Source organism: Triticum aestivum, chromosome 2B, assembly GCF_018294505.1.
Source record: "Triticum aestivum cultivar Chinese Spring chromosome 2B, IWGSC CS RefSeq v2.1, whole genome shotgun sequence".
Lineage (NCBI taxonomy): Eukaryota > Viridiplantae > Streptophyta > Magnoliopsida > Poales > Poaceae > Triticum > Triticum aestivum.
The window spans coordinates 738535436-738558453 of NC_057798.1; positions in this window are offsets into that span (position 1 = coordinate 738535436).

The window sequence follows — 23018 nt, forward strand, 5'->3', positions numbered from 1 at the left end:
AGGCCCTCTTAGGATACCAAATGCCAAAATTTGGTGTATGGATTAAGTATCTCACTATCCTTTTCACAGCCTTAAGATGACATTCTTTAGGAGCAGCTTGACATCGTGCACACATGCACACACTTAGCATAATATCGGGACGTGAAGCACATAGATATAACAATGAACCAATCATAGAGCGATAAACCTTTTGATCAACCGGTTCACCATCTTTGGTCAAATCAAGATGTCCACTAGTAGGCATGGGTGTAGACATACCTTTGCATTCTTGCATATTGAACTTCTTGAATAAGTCCTTAGTGTACTTCGTTTGAGAGACAAAAGTACCTTCCTTAGTTTGCTTGATTTGCAACCCAAGAAAGAATTTGAGTTCACTCATCATTGACATCACAAACTTCTCCGACATTAGCTTTCCAAACTTCTCACTAAAATGAGGGTTAGTTGAACCAAATATAGTATCATCAATATAGATTTGGCACACAAATAGTTCACCATTAACCCTTTTAGTAAAGAGAGTAGAATCAATTTTCCCAATTTCAAAGCCTTTTTCAATAAGAAACTTGGTCAAGCATTTATACCATGCTCTAGGAGCTTGTTTAAGACCATAAAGAGCTTTGTGAAGTTTGTAAACATGATTGGGTTTCTTAGGATTGACAAAGCCGGGAGGTTGTTTAACATAAACTTCCTCCTCTATTTCACCATTTAGAAAAGCACTTTTAATGTCCATTTGGTACAAGGTGATATCATGGTGATTAGCATAGGCAAGTAAGATGCGAATAGACTCAAGTCTAGCAACGGGAGCATAAGTCTCACCATAGTCCATACCTTCGACTTGTGTGTAGCCTTGGGCAACGAGACGTGCTTTGTTGCGAACTACTTGTCCATCTTCATCTTGCTTGTTGCGAAACACCCATTTGGTACCGATGATGTGGTGGTTGTTGTCGGGCTTCTCTACCAATGTCCAAACTTGGTTCCTCTCAAAGTTGTGTAGCTCTTCATGCATAGCATTTATCCAATCCGGATCTTCCAATGCTTCTTCGACCTTCATAGGTTCAATGCTAGAGATGAAAGAATAGTTTTCACAAAAGTTAGCTAAACGAGTTTTAGAGCGAGTGATTCTCCCGGTTTGAATATCATTGTAGATTTGCTCGACGGGATGGTCTTTAGAAATTCTTGCTCGAACTCGTGAAAGCTTTTGCTTGGATCTTCGTTGAACATCTTCTTCCTCTTCTTCTTCTTGGCCTTCTTCATTGTTGGCATTGTCATTCTCTTGTCGTGGTGAAGAAGGAGGTTGTTGACGTTCATCTTGATGCACTTCCTCGTTTCCTTCATCTTGGTGTGTCCCACTTGTGGATGCTTCCGTATCAACTCTTGGTTCACCTTGTCGCGAAGTAGAAGCTTCCACTTGGACGGACGAGGAACTCTCCTTCACCTCCGTTGGACGAACCTTGCCAATAGACAAGTCTTCGATTGCTTCCGAAGGATCTTTGTCTCCTACATCAATTGGCAATTGCTCTACTTGCGAGCTGTTATATTCATCAAACTTCACATCAATCGTCTCTTCAACCTTTCGGGTGAAATTGTTGTAGACACGGTAAGTGTGAGAGTTTGAGCCATAACCTAGTAGGAAACCTTCATGAGACTTAGGAGCAAATTTAGAACGACGATGCTTATCAAGAATGTAGCACTTTGAGCCGAATACTCGAAAGTATCCAACTTGGGGTTTGTTACCGGTGAGGAGCTCGTATGCCGTCTTGCCGAGTAGCTTGTGTAGATACAAGCGATTTGTTGCATGACAAGCTGTCTCAACCGCTTCCGCCCAAAAGTGCTTCGGTGTTTTGTACTCATCAAGCATCGTTCTCGCCATTTCGATGAGCGTCCGGTTCTTCCTCTCAACAACTCCATTTTGTTGAGGTGTGTACGTAGCCGAGAACTCGTGTGAAATCCCTTCTTCGTCAAGAAAGGTGTCCACATTAGCGTTCTTGAACTCCGTTCCGTTGTCGCTGCGAACCTTCTTGATCTTCACTTCAAACTGATTTTGGGCCTTCCTAGCGAAGTTTTTGAAGATCTTCTGAACCTGCGATTTATCATCGAGAAAGAACACCCACGTAAATCTGGAAAAATCATCAACTATAACTAGACCAAAAGAATTTCCACCGAGACTCTTGTAAGAGTTGGGACCAAAGAGATCCATGTGAAGTAGCTCAAGTGGCCTCTTTGTGGTCATGATGTTCTTCACGGGATGCCTTCCTCCAACCTGTTTACCTGCTTGACAAGCACTGCAAAGTCTATCCTTATCAAAAATGACATCATTAACTCCAAGGATATGATTTCCTTTAATAAGCTTGTCAAGGTTTCTCATGCCAACGTGACCTAGTCATCTATGCCATAACCAACCTTTTGAGGATTTAGCAATGAAGCAAGTTTTAGGTTGGGCCTTTTTAGTGAAATCAACAATGTAAAGATCACCTCTACGTATATCGGTAAATACAATTTTATGATTGTCACGACGAAACAGTTGGCAATCAACTTCAGTAAATAAGACATTGAAACCAAAGTCAGCAAGTCTAGATACTGAAAGTAAGTTGTATCCAAGAGATTCAACGAGCATGACATTTTGAATGGAGCTATCATGTGAGATGGCCACCTTACCGAGGCCAACCACCTTACCCCTTGAGTTGTCACCGAAGGTGACATACTTTCGAGGACTATCATTATCAGCAAGCTCACGAAACATGTCTTTGTCTCCGGTCATGTGATCGGTACATCCACTGTCAAGGACCCATTCCTTTCCTCCTGACATATATCCCCGAAGATTTGCCATAAGACCAAAATGTCTCATTGCATCATCAAGATCGAAGTCACTATCATCATCCTCATCATAGTATCCATGTTCGACATCGTCATGTGGTGGATCAAATCCTAGAGAGGGTGATTCGTTAGAGTGATTTTGACAATGATCTTGTCTATGAATTTTTATAGCTTCGGAAATAATATCACTAATAATACCAACATTTCATTTGGCGCGCATAAGGTTTGTAAGCTCAAATAGACAATCACCAAACATAGGATCACTAGAATTCATTTTACTCAAGGCAATAGACTTATGAAGAATTTCATCAAGATTTTTCAAAGAATAATCAGGAAATCATTCCTCAAGAAATTTCCATATAGTGTAGGCACACTCAAGAGTAGGCAGTTTTATAATCAAGTTTCCGAGCAAGCCTCTAGTGATAAGATTAATAGTTCTAACATTCCTAATCATGTCAATAGACACATCAAGGGTAGGATGCATAGGATCAACACAAGGTGCACAAGGACTAGCAATGTACTTGTTCAAATGATATTGATTGAAAATTACAAGCATCTCATTTTTCCACTCATGAAAATACTCTCCTTCAAGAATAGGCACTCTATGTCTAAGACTCCCCAAAGTAGACTCATCCATCTTCCTCCAATGGCAATTAAACCAAAGCAATGGAGACCAATGCTCTGATACCACTTGTAGGACCATGAGAAGAGGTGTCTAGAGGGGGGGTGATTAGACACTAAGTACTAAAGTTGCAGTTTTTAGCCTTTTTAAAGTTTGAGTGGAGTTTAGGCACAAGTTTAACATTCACAACATATAGCAAGCAAGCATGCAAAGAGTATATGAGCAGCGGAAAGTAAAGCATGCAACTTGCAAGAATGTAAAGGGAAGGGATTGGAGGATTCAAACGCAATTGGAGACACGGATGTTTTTGGCGTGGTTCCGATAGGTGGTGCTATCGTACATCCACGTTGATGGAGACTTCAACCCACGAAGGGTAACGGTTGCGCGAGTCCACGGAGGGCTCCACCCAAGAAGGGTCCACGAAGAAGCAACCTTGTCTATCCCACCATGGCCGTCGCTCACGAAGGACTTGCCTCACTAGCGGTAGATCTTCACGAAGTAGGCGATCTCCTTGCCCTTACAAACTCCTTGGTTCAACTCCACAATCTTGTCGGAGGCTCCCAAGTGACACCTAGCCAATCTAGGAGACACCACTCTCCAAGAAGTAACAAATGATGCGTTGATGATGAACTCCTTGCTCTTGTGCTTCAAATTATAGTGTCCCCAACACTCAACTCTCTCTCATAGGATTTGGATCTGGTGGAAAGAAGATTTGAGTGGAAAGCAACTTGGGGAAGGCTAGAGATCAAGATTCATATGGTAGGAATGGAATATCTTGGCCTCAACACATGAGTAGGTAGTTCTCTCTCAGAAATAGGATTCTGGAAGTGTAGGTTCAGTCTGATGGCTCTCTCCACGAATGAAGAGGAGGTGGAGGGGTATATATAGCCTCCACACAAAATCTAACCATTACACACAATCTACCAAACTTGGTGGGACCGAATCGTTAAACTCGGTCAGAACGATTTAGCAAATAATGTGACCGTTAGGGTTTTCGGTGGGACCGGAATCCAACTCGGTAGGACCGATATAGTTAGGGTTAGGGCATAACGTAATCTCGGTGAGACCGATTACACAAACTCGGTGAGACCGATTTTGGTAACAAGCTAACCAGAGAGTTGGTTAGGCAAACTCGATTGGACCGATTATCAAACTCGATGGGACGGATTTTGGTAATGAGTCAACCAGGAAGTTTGCATTGTAATCTCGATAGTACCGATTGCTCAAACTCGGTGAGACTGATTCTGATAATGGACATACACAGAGAGATTACAATCCCATCTCGGTGAGACCGAGATCCCTATCGGTGAGACCGATTTTCCTAGGGTTTGTGGCAGTGGCTAAGACATCAAAACTCGGTGGCGCCGGATAGAAAGAATCAGTGGGGCCGAGTTTGACTTTAGGTTTAGGACATATGTGGATGTGAGAAAGTGGTTGAGGGTTTTTGGAGCATATCACTAAGCACATGAAGCAAGAGGCTCATTAAGCAACACCTCATCCCTCCTTGATAGTATTGGTTTTTCCTATAGACTCAATGTGATCTTGGATCACTGAAATGTAAAATGAAGAGTCTTGAGCTTGAAGCTTGAGCCAATCCTTTGTCCTTAGCATCTTGAAGGAGTTCCCACATCATTTAGTCCATGCCACTCCATTGTTGAACTTATCTGAAACATACTAGATAAAAGTGTTAGTCCAACAAGAGATATGTTGACATTAATTACCAAAACCACCTAGGGAGCACTTGTGCTTTCAATCTCCTCCTTTTTGGTAATTGATGACAACATACATCAAACTTTAGATAAGGATATAAAGAATAGCAAGTAAAGCTTTGGAAAGACATGTAACAAGCATAGGCTCCCCCTACATGTATGCAATCATGTGAATATGAAATATAGAAGCATGTGATAGCATAACCATGATAGAGCAGGCAATGTGTTACATGTATCTTGGCCATATGCATCAGAGAAAAAAATATATTAAAGGAAATACCTTCATGCCCATGAGTCCTTCTTGCAAATAGTATGTACATCAGCAAGAATTCCTCATACACATGATTGTGATGCATATACTTACCTTGTGGTCTTGAGTTGGCTTAGGATGAAATGAACCTGCGTAAACAAGGTTAGATAACACAGATATATCTACTAGCCAGACCAAATAGAAGAAGCCACAAGAATACCAAGACTGGGATGACATGTAGAGAGTGAGTACTAAGTACCACAGCTGATTAGACATGTCCCCAAGAGTAAAGATATGCAATGAATTTAAATGATTTCTTTCCCTTAGATGTCTTGCTCCCCTGAATCTAACATGGGATACTGGGAGAAGATAGGGAACAGAAAATCAAAGCTGAAAGATATAAATGAACAGAGCTAATGCAAGCTAATGCAAATAGGCACATATGAACATGTCTTTCCTGTCAAGAAGACATGTGGCATCTCTCCTCTTGAACACCAAGCATCTGGGATCCTTGAGAAATACTTTCCACTAGTATTCTCTCCCCCTAGAGATCTCTCTCTCCTTCTCTGATGTGATCTCTCTCTCTCTCAGTGATAAGCTTTGATGTGATCTCTCTCCCCCCCTTTGACATCAATTTCCAAGAAGGGCTTGATAAAGATGTGTTCTCTCTCTCTCCCTCTGGAATTTGACGTGAATGGGTTTGATCCTTGAGTCACAACATAAAGCAATGATGAAAATGTGATGCTTGTAGAGGACAAGATTCATTGAGTGGAGTTGGATCAGAAGAAACACAGAATAAGTGGCAAACTGTTTTTCCTATTGTGAAATCGGTGGCACCGAGTGGTATGCTTCGGTGGTACCGAAAATTTTCGGTTGGACCAAAAACAACAAATCGGTGTAACCGAGTTCATCACAGAGAAAACACTTGTCACCTCAGCTCACTAGACTAATAAGATCTCACAAAGATTTGCAAGGAATTTACTAAATGATATGCAAGGAATTGGATGCATAAAATGCAGAGCAAACAAGAAGAAAAGAAAGAAATCTAGATGAAGTTTTTTTTTTGAAAGGGGAAACACATATGCATGAGACAAATGCAAAAACACAGAAGAAAACACAAGGGAACTTCATCTAGAGATGGTCGGCGACAAAGTCACCTATATTAGAGTATATTGACTTAGGAGTCAAGTGAGATCACTTGATCATAGGTCATACTCATCATTTAAGCTCAAAATGGGGTTGCCATTTTTCATTTAAGCATCTTGATGTATTCGCATCTCGTCGAGTTGCTTTAGCTCATGACTTGGAGTAAAGCTTCTCTAAGATGGAATAACATACCTTGGTTGGTGGTGTTGTCCATGTAGTTGAACTTGCATGGGTTGCTCAAGGTTGATGTAGCTCATCAAGAATTTGGAGGACCACTTGGAATTTGAGTCCATATACCTACATGGGTTAGTTCTTGCAAGGAAGAGCACTTGTATATCCAAAAATGACAATCATGAAACTCAACGTAGAATTTGTCAAAGGATATGTTTGAATGGTTTCGTGCTTCCTTGTCTTCAACCACCTTGTGTAGAGACTTGGTGATGTAGAGATTGCTCAAGATATGAGTAGGTTTCAACCTCATGGAATTTTATTCAACCAAGTACCTACATGGGTTAGATAACATGCAAGATACAAATGTATCCAAGACATAAGATTTTCATTATAAGAGAAATATCAAGGATTAGTCATAAGCTCATGTCTTGCATGTATCCAATGGAGTTTCTACTCCAAGTTTGAAGCATCAATGATGTTCAATTCTCCTCTCAACCTGCAAAACACTTTCTCATCAAGAGGTTTAGTGAATATATCCGCTAATTGTTTTTCAGTGTGAACATGCTTAAGATCAATGTCACCCTTAGCTACATGATCTCGAATGAAATGATGACGAACTTCAATATGCTTGGTTCGAGAATGTTGCACAGGATTATGACCAATTTTGATAGCACTTTCATTGTCACAAAGCAATGGAACATGTTTCACATATATCCCATAATCTTTAAGAGTTTGGGTCATCCAAAGTAATTGAGCACAACATGAACCAGCGGCAATATATTCAGCTTCGGCGGTAGATAAGGATACCGAGTTTTGTTTCTTGGAGGACCAAGACACAAGAGATCTACCAAGAAATCGACAAGTACCCGAAGTGGACTTTCTATCAACCTTGTCTCCGGCATAGTCCGAGTCGGAATAGCCAACAAGATCAAAAGAGGCCCTCTTAGGATACCAAATGCCAAAATTTGGTGTATGGATTAAGTATCTCACTATCCTTTTCACAGCCTTAAGATGACATTCTTTAGGAGCAGCTTGACATCGTGCACACATGCACACACTTAGCATAATATCGGGACGTGAAGCACATAGATATAACAATGAACCAATCATAGAGCGATAAACCTTTTGATCAACCGGTTCACCATCTTTGGTCAAATCAAGATGTCCACTAGTAGGCATGGGTGTAGACATACCTTTGCATTCTTGCATATTGAACTTCTTGAATAAGTCCTTAGTGTACTTCGTTTGAGAGACAAAAGTACCTTCCTTAGTTTGCTTGATTTGCAACCCAAGAAAGAATTTGAGTTCACTCATCATTGACATCACAAACTTCTCCGACATTAGCTTTCCAAACTTCTCACTAAAATGAGGGTTAGTTGAACCAAATATAATATCATCAATATAGATTTGGCACACAAATAGTTCACCATTAACCCTTTTAGTAAAGAGAGTAGAATCAATTTTCCCAATTTCAAAGCCTTTTTCAATAAGAAACTTGGTCAAGCATTTATACCATGCTCTAGGAGCTTGTTTAAGACCATAAAGAGCTTTGTGAAGTTTGTAAACATGATTGGGTTTCTTAGGATTGACAAAGCCGGGAGGTTGTTTAACATAAACTTCCTCCTCTATTTCACCATTTAGAAAAGCACTTTTAATGTCCATTTGGTACAAGGTGATATCATGGTGATTAGCATAGGCAAGTAAGATGCGAATAGACTCAAGTCTAGCAACGGGAGCATAAGTCTCACCATAGTCCATACCTTCGACTTGTTTGTAGCCTTGGGCAACGAGACGTGCTTTGTTGCGAACTACTTGTCCATCTTCATCTTGCTTGTTGCGAAACACCCATTTGGTACCGATGATGTTGTGGTTGTTGTCGGGCTTCTCTACCAATGTCCAAACTTGGTTCCTCTCAAAGTTGTGTACCTCTTCATGCATAGCATTTATCCAATCCGGATCTTCCAATGCTTCTTCGACCTTCATAGGTTCAATGCTAGAGATGAAAGAATAGTTTTCACAAAAGTTAGCTAAACGAGTTTTAGAGCGAGTGATTCTCCCGGTTTGAATATCATTGTAGATTTGCTCGACGGGATGGTCTTTAGAAATTCTTGCTCGAACTCGTGAAATCTTTTGCTTGGATCTTCGTTGAACATCTTCTTCATCTTCTTCTTGGCCTTCTTCATTGTTGGCATTGTCGTTCTCTTGTCGTGGTGAAGAAGGAGGTTGTTGACGTTCATCTTGATGCACTTCCTCGTTTCCTTCATCTTGGTGTGTCCCACTTGTGGATGCTTCCGTATCAACTCTTGGTTCACCTTGTCGCGAAGTAGAAGCTTCCACTTGGACGGACGAGGAACTCTCCTTCACCTCCGTTGGACGAACCTTGCCAATAGACAAGTCTTCGATTGCTTCCGAAGGATCTTTGTCTCCTACATCAATTGGCAATTGCTCTACTTGCGAGCCGTTATATTCATCAAACTTCACATCAATCGTCTCTTCAACCTTTCGGGTGAAATTGTTGTAGACACGGTAAGTGTGAGAGTTTGAGCCATAACCTAGTAGGAAACCTTCATGAGACTTAGGAGCAAATTTAGAACGACGATGCTTATCAAGAATGTAGCACTTTGAGCCGAATACTCGAAAGTATCCAACTTGGGGTTTGTTACCGGTGAGGAGCTCGTATGCCGTCTTGCCGAGTAGCTTGTGTAGATACAAGCGATTTGTTGCATGACAAGCTGTCTCAACCGCTTCCGCCCAAAAGTGCTTCGGTGTTTTGTACTCATCAAGCATCATTCTCGCCATTTCGATGAGCGTCCGGTTCTTCCTCTCAACAACTCCATTTTGTTGAGGTGTGTACGTAGCCGAGAACTCGTGTGAAATCCCTTCTTCTTCAAGAAAGGTGTCCACATTAGCGTTCTTGAACTCCGTTCCGTTGTCGCTGCGAACCTTCTTGATCTTCACTTCAAACTGATTTTGGGCCTTCCTAGCGAAGTTTTTGAAGATCTTCTGAACCTGCGATTTATCATCGAGAAAGAACACCCACGTAAATCTGGAAAAATCATCAACTATAACTAGACCAAAAGAATTTCCACCGAGACTCTTGTAAGAGTTGGGACCAAAGAGATCCATGTGAAGTAGCTCAAGTGGCCTCTTTGTGGTCATGATGTTCTTCACGGGATGCCTTCCTCCAACCTGTTTACCTGCTTGACAAGCACTGCAAAGTCTATCCTTATCAAAAATGGCATCATTAACTCCAAGGATATGATTTCCTTTAATAAGCTTGTCAAGGTTTCTCATGCCAACGTGACCTAGTCATCTATGCCATAACCAACCTTTTGAGGATTTAGCAATGAAGCAAGTTTTAGGTTGGGCCTTTTTAGTGAAATCAACAATGTAAAGATCACCTCTACATATACCGGTAAAGACAATTTTATGATTGTCTCGACGAAACACTTGGCAATCAACTTCAGTAAATAAGACATTGAAACCAAAGTCAGCAAGTCTAGATACTGAAAGTAAGTTGTATCCAAGAGATTCAACGAGCGTGACATTCTGAATGGAGCTATCATGTGAGATGGCCACCTTACCGAGGCCAACCACCTTACCCTTTGAGTTGTCACCGAAGGTGACATACTTTCGAGGACTATCATTATCAGCAAGCTCACGAAACATGTCTTTGTCTCCGGTCATGTGATCGGTACATCCACTATCAAGGACCCATTCCTTTCCTCCTGACATATATCCCTGAAGATTTGCCATAAGACCAGAATGTCTCATTGCATCATCAAGATCGAAGTCACTATCATCATCCTCATCATAGTATCCATGTTCGACATCGTCATGTGGTGGATCAAATCCTAGAGAGGGTGATTCGTTAGAGTGATTTTGACAATGATCTTGTCTATGAATTTTTATAGCTTCGGAAATAATATCACTAATATTACCAACATTTCCTTTGGCACGCATAAGGTTTGTAAGCTCAAATAGACAATCACCAAACATAGGATCACTAGAATTCATTTTACTCAAGGCAATAGACTTATGAAGAATTTCATCAAGATTTTTCAAAGAATAATCAGGAAATCATTCCTCAAGAAATTTCCATATAGTGTAGGCACACTCAAGAGTAGGCAGTTTTATAATCAAGTTTCTGAGCAAGCCTCTAGTGATAAGATTAATAGTTCTAACATTCCTAATCATGTCAATAGACACATCAAGGGTAGGATGCATAGGATCAACACAAGGTGCACAAGGACTAGCAATGTACTTTGTTCAAAGGATATTGATTGAAAATTACAAGCATCTCATTTTTCCACTCATGAAAATACTCTCCATCAAGAATAGGCACTCTATGTCTAAGACTCCCCAAAGTAGACTCATCCATCTTCCTCCAATGGCGATTAAACCAAAGCAATGGAGACCAATGCTCCGATACCAGTTGTAGGACCATGAGAAGAGGTGTCTAGAGGGGGGGTGATTAGACACTAAGTACTAAAGTTGCAGTTTTTAGCCTTTTTAAAGTTTGAGTGGAGTTTAGGCACAAGTTTAACATTCACAACATATAGCAAGCAAGCATGCAAAGAGTATATGAGCAGCGGAAAGTAAAGCATGCAACTTGCAAGAATGTAAAGGGAAGGGATTAGAGGATTCAAACGCAATTGGAGACACGGATGTTTTTGGCGTGGTTCCGATAGGTGGTGCTATCGTACATCCACGTTGATGGAGACTTCAACCCACGAAGGGTAACGGTTGCGCGAGTCCACGGAGGGCTCCACCCAAGAAGGGTCCACGAAGAAGCAACCTTGTCTATCCCACCATGGCCGTCGCCCACGAAGGACTTGCCTCACTAGCGATAGATCTTCACGAAGTAGGCGATCTCCTTGCCCTTACAAACTCCTTGGTTCAACTCCACAATGTTGTCGGAGGCTCCCAAGTGACACCTAGCCAATCTAGGAGACACCACTCTCCAAGAAGTAACAAATGGTGCATTGATGATGAACTCCTTGCTCTTGTGCTTCAAATGATAGTCTCCCCAACACTCAACTCTCTCTCATAGGATTTGGATCTGGTGGAAAGAAGATTTGAGTGGAAAGCAACTTGGGGAAGGCTAGAGATCAAGATTCATATGGTAGGAATGGAATATCTTGGCCTCAACACATGAGTAGGTAGTTCTCTCTCAGAAATAGGATTCTGGAAGTGTAGGTTCAGTCTGATGGCTCTCTCCATGAATGAAGAGGAGGTGGAGGGGTATATATAGCCTCCACACAAAATCTAACCGTTACACACAATCTACCAAACTCGGTGGGACCGAATCGTTAAACTCGGTCAGACCGATTTAGCAAATAATGTGACCGTTAGGGTTTTCGGTGGGACCAGAATGCAACTCGGTGAGACCGATTTTGGTAACAAGCTAACCAGAGAGTTGGTCAGGCAAACTCGGTTGGATCGATTATGAAACTCGATGGGACCGATTTTGGTAATGAGTCAACCAGGAAGTTTGCATTGTAATCTCGGTAGTACCGATTGCTCAAACTCGGTGAGACTGATTCTGATAATGGACATACACAGAGAAATTACAATCCCATCTCGGTGAGACCGAGATCCCTATCGGTGAGACCGATTTTCCTAGGGTTTGTGGCAGTGGCTAAGACATCAAAACTCGGTGGCGCCGGATAGAAAGAATCAGTGGGGCCGAGTTTGACTTTAGGTTTAGGACATATGTGGATGTGAGAAAGTGGTTGAGGGTTTTTGGAGCATATCACTAAGCACATGAAGCAAGAGGCTCATTAAGCAACACCTCATCCCTCCTTGATAGTATTGGCTTTTCCTATAGACTCAATGTGATCTTGGATCACTGAAATGTAAAATGAAGAGTCTTGAGCTTGAAGCTTGAGCCAATCCTTTGTCCTTAGCATCTTGAAGGAGTTCCCACATCATTTAGTCCATGCCACTCCATTGTTGAACTTATCTGAAACATACTAGATAAAAGTGTTAGTCCAACAAGAGATATGTTGACATTAATTACCAAAACCACCTAGGGAGCACTTGTGCTTTCGTTTACCACAATCATTCTTGCTGTACACACCTTTTGAGAGAGTCATACATGATTTGGAATTTGCTAGAATGCTCATAGCGCTTCACTTATATCTTTTGAGCTTGATAGTTTTGCTCATAGCGCTTCACTTATATCTTTTGAGCGTGATAATTTTTGCTCTAGTGCTTCACTTAGATCTTTTAGAGCACGGTGCTGGATTTGTTTTAAAGAAACTATTGATCTCTCATGCTTCACTTAGATTATTTCGAGAGTTTTTAATAGCATGGTAATTTGCTTAAAGATAATATACTTGGTATTCAAGATATGTGAAACTTTCTTTTGAGTGCGTTGAATACTAAGATAAGTTTGATGCTTGATAATTGTTTTGAGATATGGAGGTGATAATATCAAAGCAATGCTAGTTGGGGTGATTATGAATTTAAAGAATGCTTGTGTTGAAGTTTGTGATTCCCATAGCATGCACGTATGGTGAACCGCTTTGTGATGAAGTCGGAGCACAATTTTATTTATTGATTGTCTTCCTTATGAGTGGCAGTCGGGGACGAGCGATGGTCTTTTCCTACTAATCTATCCCCCTAGGAGTATGCGTTTAGTGCTTTGGTTTTTGATGACTTCTAAATTTTTGCAACAAGTGCATGAGTTCTTTTGACTAATGTTGAGTCCATGGATTATACGCACTCTCACCCTTCCGCCATTGCTAGCCTCTCTAATACCGCGCACTTTTTGCCGGTATTATACACCCACCATATACCTTCCTCAAAACAGCCACCATACCTACCTATCATGGCATTTCCATAGCCATTCCGAGATATATTGCCATGCAACTTTCCACTGTTCCGTTCATATGACACACATTACTTTTGTCATATTGCTTTTTGCATGAACATGTAGTTGACATTGTATTTGTGGCAAGGCCACCTTCATAATTTTCATACATGTCGCTCTTGATTCATTGCATATCCCGGTACACCACCGGAGGCATTCATATAGAGTCATATTTTGTTCTAAGTATCGAGTTGTAATTGTTGAGTTGTAAGAAAAAAATAAAAGTGTGATGATCATCATTATTAGAGCATTGTTCCAGTGAGGAAAGGATGATGGAGACTATGATTCCCCCATAAGTCGGGATGAGACTCCGGACTTTATGAAAAATAGAAGAGGCCAAAGAAGCCCAAATAAAAAAAAGGCCAAAGAAGCCCACCAAAATAAAAAAACAATAAAATAATAAAAATGAGAGAAAAAGAGAGAAGGGACAATGCTACTATCCTTTACCACACTTGTGCTTCAAAGTAGCACCATGATCTTCATGATAGAGAGTCTCATATGTTGTCATTTTCATATACTAGTGGGAATTTTTCATTATAGAACTTGGCTTGTATATTCCAATGATGGGCTTCCTCAAAAAGTGCCCTAGGTCTTCGTGAGCAAGCAAGTTGGATGCACACCCACTTAGTTTCTTTTGTTGAGATTTCATATACTTATAGCTCTAGTGCATCCGTTGCATGGCAATCCCTACTCACTCACATTGATATCTATTAATGGGCATCTCCATAGCCCGTTGATATGCCTAGTTGATGTGAGACTATCTTCTCCTTTTTTGTCTTCTCCACAACCACCATTCTATTCCACCTATAGTGCTATGTCCATGGCTCACGCTCATGTATTGCGTGACAGTTGAAAAAGTTTGAGATTACTAAAGAATGAAACAATTGCTTGGCTCATCATTGGGGTTGTGCATGATTAAATACTTTGTGTGATGAAGATAGAGCATAGCCAGAATATATGATTTTGTAGGGATAACTTTCTTTTGGCCAAGTTATTTTGAGAAGACATGATTACTTTGATTTGTATGCTTGAAGTATTATTACTTTTATGTCAATATGAACTTTTGTCTTGAATCTTCCGAATCTGAATATTCATACCACAATTAAGAAGATTTACATTGAAATTATGCCAAAGTATCACTCCGCATCAAAAATTCTTTTTATCATTTACCTACTCGAGGACGAGCAGGAATTAAGCTTGGGGATGCTTGATACGTCTCCAAGGTATCTATAATTTTTGATTGCTCCATGCTACTTTATCTACTGTTTTGGACTATATTGGGCTTTATTTACCACTTTTATATTATTTTTGGGACTAACCTATTAACCGGAGGCCCAGCCCAGAATTGTTGTTTTTTTTGCCTATTTCAGTGTTTCGAAGAAACGGAATATCAAACGGAGTCCAAACGGAATGAAACCTTCGGGAACGTGATTTTCTCACCGAACGTGATCCAGGAGACTTGGACCCTACTCCAAGAAGTGCCAGAGGCGGTCACGAGGATGGAGGGTGCCCCCTGGGCGCGCCCCCCTACCTCGTGGCCCCCCTGTGCTCCATTAACGTACTCCTTCCTCCTATATATACCTACATACCCCCGTCAGATCAAATACGGAGCCAAAAACCTAATTCCACCGCCGCAACTTTCTGTATCCGCAAGATCCCATCTTGGGGCCTGTTCCGGAGCTCCGCCGGAGGGGGCATCTACCATGGAGGGCTTCTACATCAACACCATAGCCTCTCCGATGAAGTGTGAGTAGTTTACTTCAGACCTTCGGGTCCATAGCTAGTAGCTAGATGGCTTCTTCTCTCTTTTTGGATCTCAATACAATGTTTCTCCCCCTCTCTTGTGGAGATCTATTTGATGTAATCTTCTTTTTGCGGTGTGTTTGTTGAGACCGATGAATTGTGGGTTTATGATCCAGCTTATCTACGAATAATTGAATCTTCTCTGAATTCTTTTATGTATGATTGAGTTATCTTTGCAAGTCTCTTCGAATTATTCGTTTGGTTTGGCCAACTAGATTGGTAGTTCTTGCAATGGGAGAAGTGTTTAGCTTTGGGTTCAATCTTGCGGTGTCCTTACCCAGTGACAGAAAGGGTTGCAAGGCACGTATTGTATTGTTGCCATCGAGGATAACAAGATGGTTTTTTTTATCATATTGCATGAATTTATCCCTCTACATCATGTCATCTTGCTTAAGGCGTTACTCTGTTTTTTAACTTAATACTCTAGATGCATGCTGGATAGCGGTCGATGAGTGGAGTAATAGTAGTAGATGCAGAATCGTTTCGATCTACTTGTCTCGGACGTGATGCCTATACACATGATCATACCTAGATAACATCATAATTATTCGCTTTTCTATCAATTGCTCAATAGTAATTTGTTCACCCACCGTAGAATACGTATGCTCTTGAGAGAAGCCACTAGTGAAACCTATGGCCCTCGGGTCTATTTTCATCATATCAATCTCCATTACTTTATTACTTGCTTTGTTTTTACTTTGCCTTTTACTTTTTACTTTGCATCTCTATATCAAAAATACCAAAAATATTATTTATCATCTCTATCAGATCTCACCCTCGTAAGTGACCGTGAAGGGATTGACAACCCCTAATCGCGTTGGTTGCGAGTAGCTATCGTTTTGTGTAGGTACGAGGGACTCGTGCGTGATCTCCTACTGGATTGATACCTTGGTTCTCAAAAACTGAGGGAAATACTTACGCTACTTTACTGGATCATCCTCTCCTCTTCGGGGAAATCCAACGCAGTGCTCAAGAGGTAGCACACACCTGGCCGTAGGACCTATTGTTATAGTTCCCTTTTTAGCAAGGTTAGCGATTCTTCCATGAGGAAATCATTAGACTTATTCTATAAGTTGTTCCTGATGGATCCTTTGTGCATCCAAATTCTGAACCTTACTTGATGACCATGTCAATGCTATCTCGAAGCATGTCTGTGGTACTCTGATCATCGATAAGAACATTTGTGGCACAATGCTAAAATTTCCTTATCAATTGTCCAAACACCTTTGTATGGGTAATATCATGAAATCTCTCTCCTCTTACCTAAAGGGTTTTCTATGTTATATCCTGTCATGGAAATCATGCTCTGCTTGTCCTTGGGAAGGATATACCCCTGAAATATGTGTTTAAGCACATTTTCCTTTCCATTGTTCTGTTTAGTCTGATGATCACATCTTTCTTTCCATTGGTTTGTTTAAACCCTTTCTATGATCTATACGATATAAGCAGTAATAATTCCCTGCTTGTGCAAACACATCGGTGTACAACTCTGTCAGTAAGACCCTGTTACTATTGTCGATGACATTCCGATAACCACCGATGGATGAGAACTTTGCCTATTCGTCCGCCTTGTTTCAACGAGCAAGAAAATGGTTCTCTTCGTCCCTCTCCCTTGGTACCGACGTTGTTGCTGACATATAAATGACAGGCTACCCTCTGACATGCCTTACTTGCATGATCGTGCAAGACATCACCGCCTTCCTACTTTTAACCCACATGGTGGGCCCATAACCCACAGTTCCACAGGATCGAAACATGAATCTCCTGTACACCCCGTTGCCAAGGTTATTCCTCGCCCTTGACTTCGTATGTTATTCACGGGCCACCTGCCTAGTGATCTATTCTAGTACCATACGCAATACTTATTCCCATTGCTTTGAACCCCTTTCACACCTCGTTTCAGGCATTGAACGATTGACTGCCCGCTTGAAACTTCTTATTGTACCTTCTTACTTTGCTCTCGATATTTTCTTAAATTACAACTTGAGAGTTACTTTCTACCACATTCCCTGAGTTATAAACTAGATAACCACCTTGTAGAGTTCTGTTCTTCCGAAGCTAACCCTTATCCTTTTCGTAAGTACGATGGAGTTCGTGAAGAAAGTACGACAACCTCATCATGATGCATTGATGCATAGGAATGAAGACATCAGCGCTATGGATCGATCACTTCGAGAAGAGCAACCAAGACCGAGAAGATTCGTTAGGATTTCGTAACCACACCTTTCCCCCTTATTCCACCTCTTAAATCTCGGGATGAGATTTCTAGTAGTGGAGGAGAATTGTGACGCCCGGATAGTTACGCTACAGTAACCCTCTGCTAATGATGCCACATCACCACGATTACTGTTGTTAATCTTGTGATGATTCAAATCCCGTTCAAATTTAAAATTTAAAATCAAGTCAAATAATTAAAGTTTTCAAAAGTAAAAACTAAAATGTTCTTAATCTGAAAAATAAATCATGGATAATATTGGTGGAGAAACAACATCTTTATAAAATAATTAAATACCATAAAGTGATTAAAACAGCAGCAAAAACAATTAATTATACTCCTATTATATTTTATAAAATACTAAACTAATTTAGCTAGGTGCCAATGTTATTGTGGCAGTGGTATAATTAATGTTACTATGTTAGATGCTAATTGAATATTTTTACAAAACTAAAATTATTTGGGAATAAAATTAAAACACAAAAGAAAAATAAGAAAAAGGAAAAGACTAAATGAAAAATAAATAAAAAGGAGAAAACCCCTCCCTGCTGGGCCATGGCCCAGCTGGCCTCCAGGCCGCCCGACCAGCCCAAGCCACTACCGCACACCACCCACTTCCCCCGATCCCCTCCTGGATCGGGATCGAGCCCAACCGCCCCGACACCCATCGCCGTACGCCGCCTCCCCGACGTTGTGCCGTCGTCGGCGTCGCTTGCCGCCCGCTGCCGCCCCGTCGTCGCCAACGCCGCCTCGACCACGATCCTCTCCCCCATCATCGCGTGCCTGCGCCTTCCCGCACCCGACGCGCCCACGACTGCGCCTTGACGCTTGAGGCCGCCGCAGCCCGGATCGCCACCTCACCATCGCCGGAGCTTCCCCATCGGCATGTCTCCTCGCCTAATGGCGTACTCGTCCTCCTCCCTGTGCCCCACTGCCACTCCCCTACGGCCCCCATGAGCCCCCTTCTCCTCCTCTCTCCCTGCGCGCACTAGTCCGCCGCAGTCGCCTTCGCCCTGGCCTCGTCCCTGCCTCGCGAGCGGGTCACGCTCGGCCGTTGCCGCTGACCGGCCGCCATCCACGGCCACAGGCCTGCTCGCCGCCTCACCTGCGTCACCCAGGTGCGATGCCCCGCGTGCCCACACCGCATCTACCATTAGCGCCCGCGACCACCTGTGTCTGCGCGCGTCCACCGATGTGCTCCTGGACGTCCTGTACCGCCCTTTGCCATGCCCCCTACGTGCACGCGCACCCGCAGCCTACCTCCCGCTCTCCCCTGTTGATGCTACCGCATCGCTGCCCTGCGTGCTCGCCGCCCTGCCACGGCCGTCCGCGGCCACCTCCACCGTGCCCGACATAGGCAACCGCCGCGACTGCCTTGCTCCCCGCGCCGGCCGCGGCATCGCCTCACACCGCCCTTGGGAGCCGGCGCCCTGCTGCTGGCCTAGGCAAGCGCCCCGACGGGCTGGCGCCCGTCACCCGGTTCCGCCCGAACCAGCGCTCCCAATCCAGTGGCCTATGGGCCACTGACAGCCGGGGCCCAGTCCCCACAACGTTTTTGCAAAAAAAAGGAATTTAGAAATAAATAGTCAATCAATTAATTAATTAGTTAAATAAATAATTAACTTAATTAAGTCTGATAAATTAACCTAATTAACTAATTAACCTAATTAACTATTGTTAATTAACTAAACAGTCAATGACACGCAAACCCCACATGTCGGTTTGACCCAGTCAACACCTCTGTTGACTGTTGATGTCATGCTGATGCAGTAATGCTGATTTCGAATTAATTTAGTACTAATAATTTAGAAAATGGTTTCAAAACTTTAAAAATTAATATTAAATAATCCATAACTCGGATGGAAAAACTTTGTACAGGAAAGTTGCTTAGAACGACGAGACAAATCCGATTAAGCGGCTCGTTCATCCGCCACCCATCCATAGCATGGGGAACCTGCAACTTTTCACCTCTGGTTCATCTGTCCTAAAACGCGAAACACCGGGGATACTTTCCCGGATGTTTGCCTCTTTCGCCGGTATCACCTACTACCGCGTTAGGGCACACCTAACATCGCTCATTGTCATGTCTTGCTTCGTCATGCTTATGTTTGCATTATATTTATTGTTTCTTCCCTCTCTTCTCTCAGGTAGACTACGAGACCGACGCCGCAGCTACCCAGTACGACTACGGAGTTATGACCCCTCCTTGCCAGAGCAACCAGGCAAGCCCCCTCTTGATCACCAGATATTGCCTATTCTTCTCTATACTACTTGCATTAGAGTAGTGTAGCATGTTACTGCTTTCCTTACTCCTATTTTGATGCATAGCCTGTCATTGTTGCTATAGTTGTTGATACCTTACCCGCAATCCTAAATGCTTAGGATGCTAGTTTATCATCACTGGCCCTACATTCTTGTCAGTCTGCCTTGCAATACTATCGGGCCGGGATCACTCGGGAGGTGATCACGGGTTTATACTTACATATATACGTACTATATAGATGATGACCAAAGTCAGGTCGGCTCGTTGAGTACCCGCAAGTGATTCGAATATGGGGGCTGGAAGGACAGGTGGCTCCATCCCGGTAGAGGTGGGCCTGGGTTCTTGACGGCCCCCGACTGGTACTTTGTGGCGGAGCGACAGGGTAGGTTGAGACCACCTAGGCGAGAGGTGGGCCTGGCCCTAGTCGGCGTTCGCGGTTACTTCATAATAACACGCTTAACGAGATCTTGGTATTTGATCTCAGTCTGGTCACTGGCATATACACACTAACCAACTACGCGGGAACAGTTATGGGCACTCGACGTCGTGGTATCAGCCGAAGCCTTCTTGACGTCAGCGACTGAGTGGCGCGCATCGGGTTGGACTGGAATGCATGTCCTTGTATAAGGAAGGCTAGGTCTACTCACCGGCCGCGTACACAACATGCAGGTGTGCAATGGGCGATGGGCTCAGACCCCTACGCGCATAGGATTTAGACCGGCGTGCTGACCTCTCTGTTGTGCCTAGGTGGGGCTGCGACGTGTTGATCTTCCAAGGCTGGGCATGACCCAGGAAAGTGTGTCCGTCCAAAGGGGATCGAGCGTGTAGGGAAATGTGGTGCACCCCTGCGGGGAGTTGATCTATTCGAATAGCCGTGTCCCTCGGTAAAAGGACGACCCGGAGTTGTACCTTGACCTTATGACAACTAGAACCGGATACTTAATAAAACACACCCAGACAAGTTCCAGAGACATCCCGGTGATCGCTTTCCCACAGGGCGACAAGGGGAGGATCACTGGGTAGGATTATGTTATGCGATGCTACTTGGAGGACTTGAATCTACTCTCTTCTACATGCTGCAAGATGGAGGCTGCCAGAAGCGTAGTCTTCGATAGGACTAGCTATCCCCCTCTTATTCTGGCATTCTGCAGTTCAGTCCACCGATATTGCCTCTTTCACATATACCCATGCATATGTAGTGTAGATCCTTGCTTGCGAGTACTTTGGATGAGTACTCACGGTTGCTTTGCTCCGTCTTTTCCCCCTTTTCCTTTACTTCCCGGACATCGCAACCAGATGCTGAAGCCCAGGAGCCAGGCGCCACCGTCGACGACGATGCCTACTACACTGGAGGTGCCTACTACGTTCAGGCCGCTGACGACGACCAGGACTAGTTTAGGAGGATCCCAGGCAGGAGGCCTACGCCTCTTTCGATCTGTATCCCAGTTTGTGCTAGCCTTCTTAAGGCAAACTTGTTTAACTTATGTCTGTACTAAGATATTGTTGCTTCCGCTGACTCGTTGATGTTCGAGCACTTGTATTTGAGCCCTCGAGGCCCCTGGCTTTTAATATGATGCTTGTATGACTTATTTTACTTTTAGAGTTGTGTTGTGATATCTTCCCGTGAGTCCCTGATCTTGATAATACACATTTGCGTGCATGATTAGTGTATGATTTAATCGGGGGCGTCACTATGCCGGAGTGTGGACCACGGGGGTTTCCCCCACCAACAGCTCGCCACCAACTAGCACCACCGGTGGTACGTCAGGCCAATTGCTTTGGGTCTCAGCAGTCGGTGCTGGTGAGGGCATCTCCGCCCCCAAGATGATGATGTTGCCGGCTCCTCCAGTCAGCAACGGGATCTCGGGTGCGGGTGGCGCGGCGCGCAGAGGAATGACAAGTTGTGGTGTCCGGCTGCGTGCGGCCTCTTCCGCTTGCACCTTGGCGGCCGCGTCCAGCTGGATCTTGGCTGTGGCGTCCGCTTGGGCCTTGGCCGCGGCATCGGCCTGGGCCTTAGCGGCCGCATCCGCCTCCCCCTGTGCCGCCTTGGACACCTTCGCCCTCTGCCACTCCACCTCCTCCCGCTCTTCACGCGCCTCATGCACGTTCTTCTCCGTCGCCACCTGGAGCTCGGCGCGCGGGTGCATGCAGCGGGTGTTGGCGGAGCCCTCCGCCATACCGATCACAGAGGCGGAGTCGGACCGCTCAAGAGAGAGCGGGGCCCTGTTTAAGCAGAATTAAAAGGAATTCAAAAAGAAGTTGCAAGAAAAAAAGGAAAGAGGATGCGAGAGGAATCGAACACTTACGCAAACACCATTAGGGGCTGCTTCACGGTCTTCTGAAACCGAGCCGTCTTCACGGCGGCCTCCTACCGCCTGGTCGCTGCCGCCGTGTTCTTGGGTTTTTTCAGCCGGCTGCCAAACAGCAACGAGCCGGCTCGGCACTTTGGTGCGCCACGTGGGGCAGTCCTCACAGTCGATGAGCTCGTGCCCACCTTTTCGGCGACCGGCGGACGGCACAGCTCGTTATCCTCCTCCTCATCATCTAGCCAATCTTCGAGGCCACCTCCATTCTCGGAGCCGCCTACTCTGCCACCGCCACCCGTGGCGTCGTCTACTTCTAAGGCGGCCGTCCCCAAGTCGGGGTCGTCCACGTCACTCACCGACCGGTCGGGCAGGTACTCATGGCCTTGCTCCAGGGCGTCAGCTACCAACTAGGTTGTGAAGATCTGCATCATGACCGACTGATCAGGCAGCAAAAAAGAACCCGGCAAATGGAGAGAAAAAAGAGTTGAGGACTCATCGCGGGAGGCGGGTGTGCGCGGGAGTACGGATGCTTGCCGAACTGCCACTCCGCCTCCGAGAGTTTGCAGTTCGAGATGTAGTTCACCAGCAAGGCCACCTCCGCACCTGGCATCTCCCTGGTGCACATCCATCATGGGTCTCGATGCCCGCTCATCTGCCTGATCATGTGAGGCCGGCCTTGAAGAGGGAGCACTTGGCGCACCACGAAGGTGGTCAAAAGGTCCGACCTCTTGAGACCCTCTGCCTCCGACATCACCTTAAGTTAGGCAATGGCAGCGGAGGAGGAGGCTGATAGCGTCTTCGGTCGAAATTCCCAGTTAGTACGGGGATCAGCCGGTGGGCCGGCT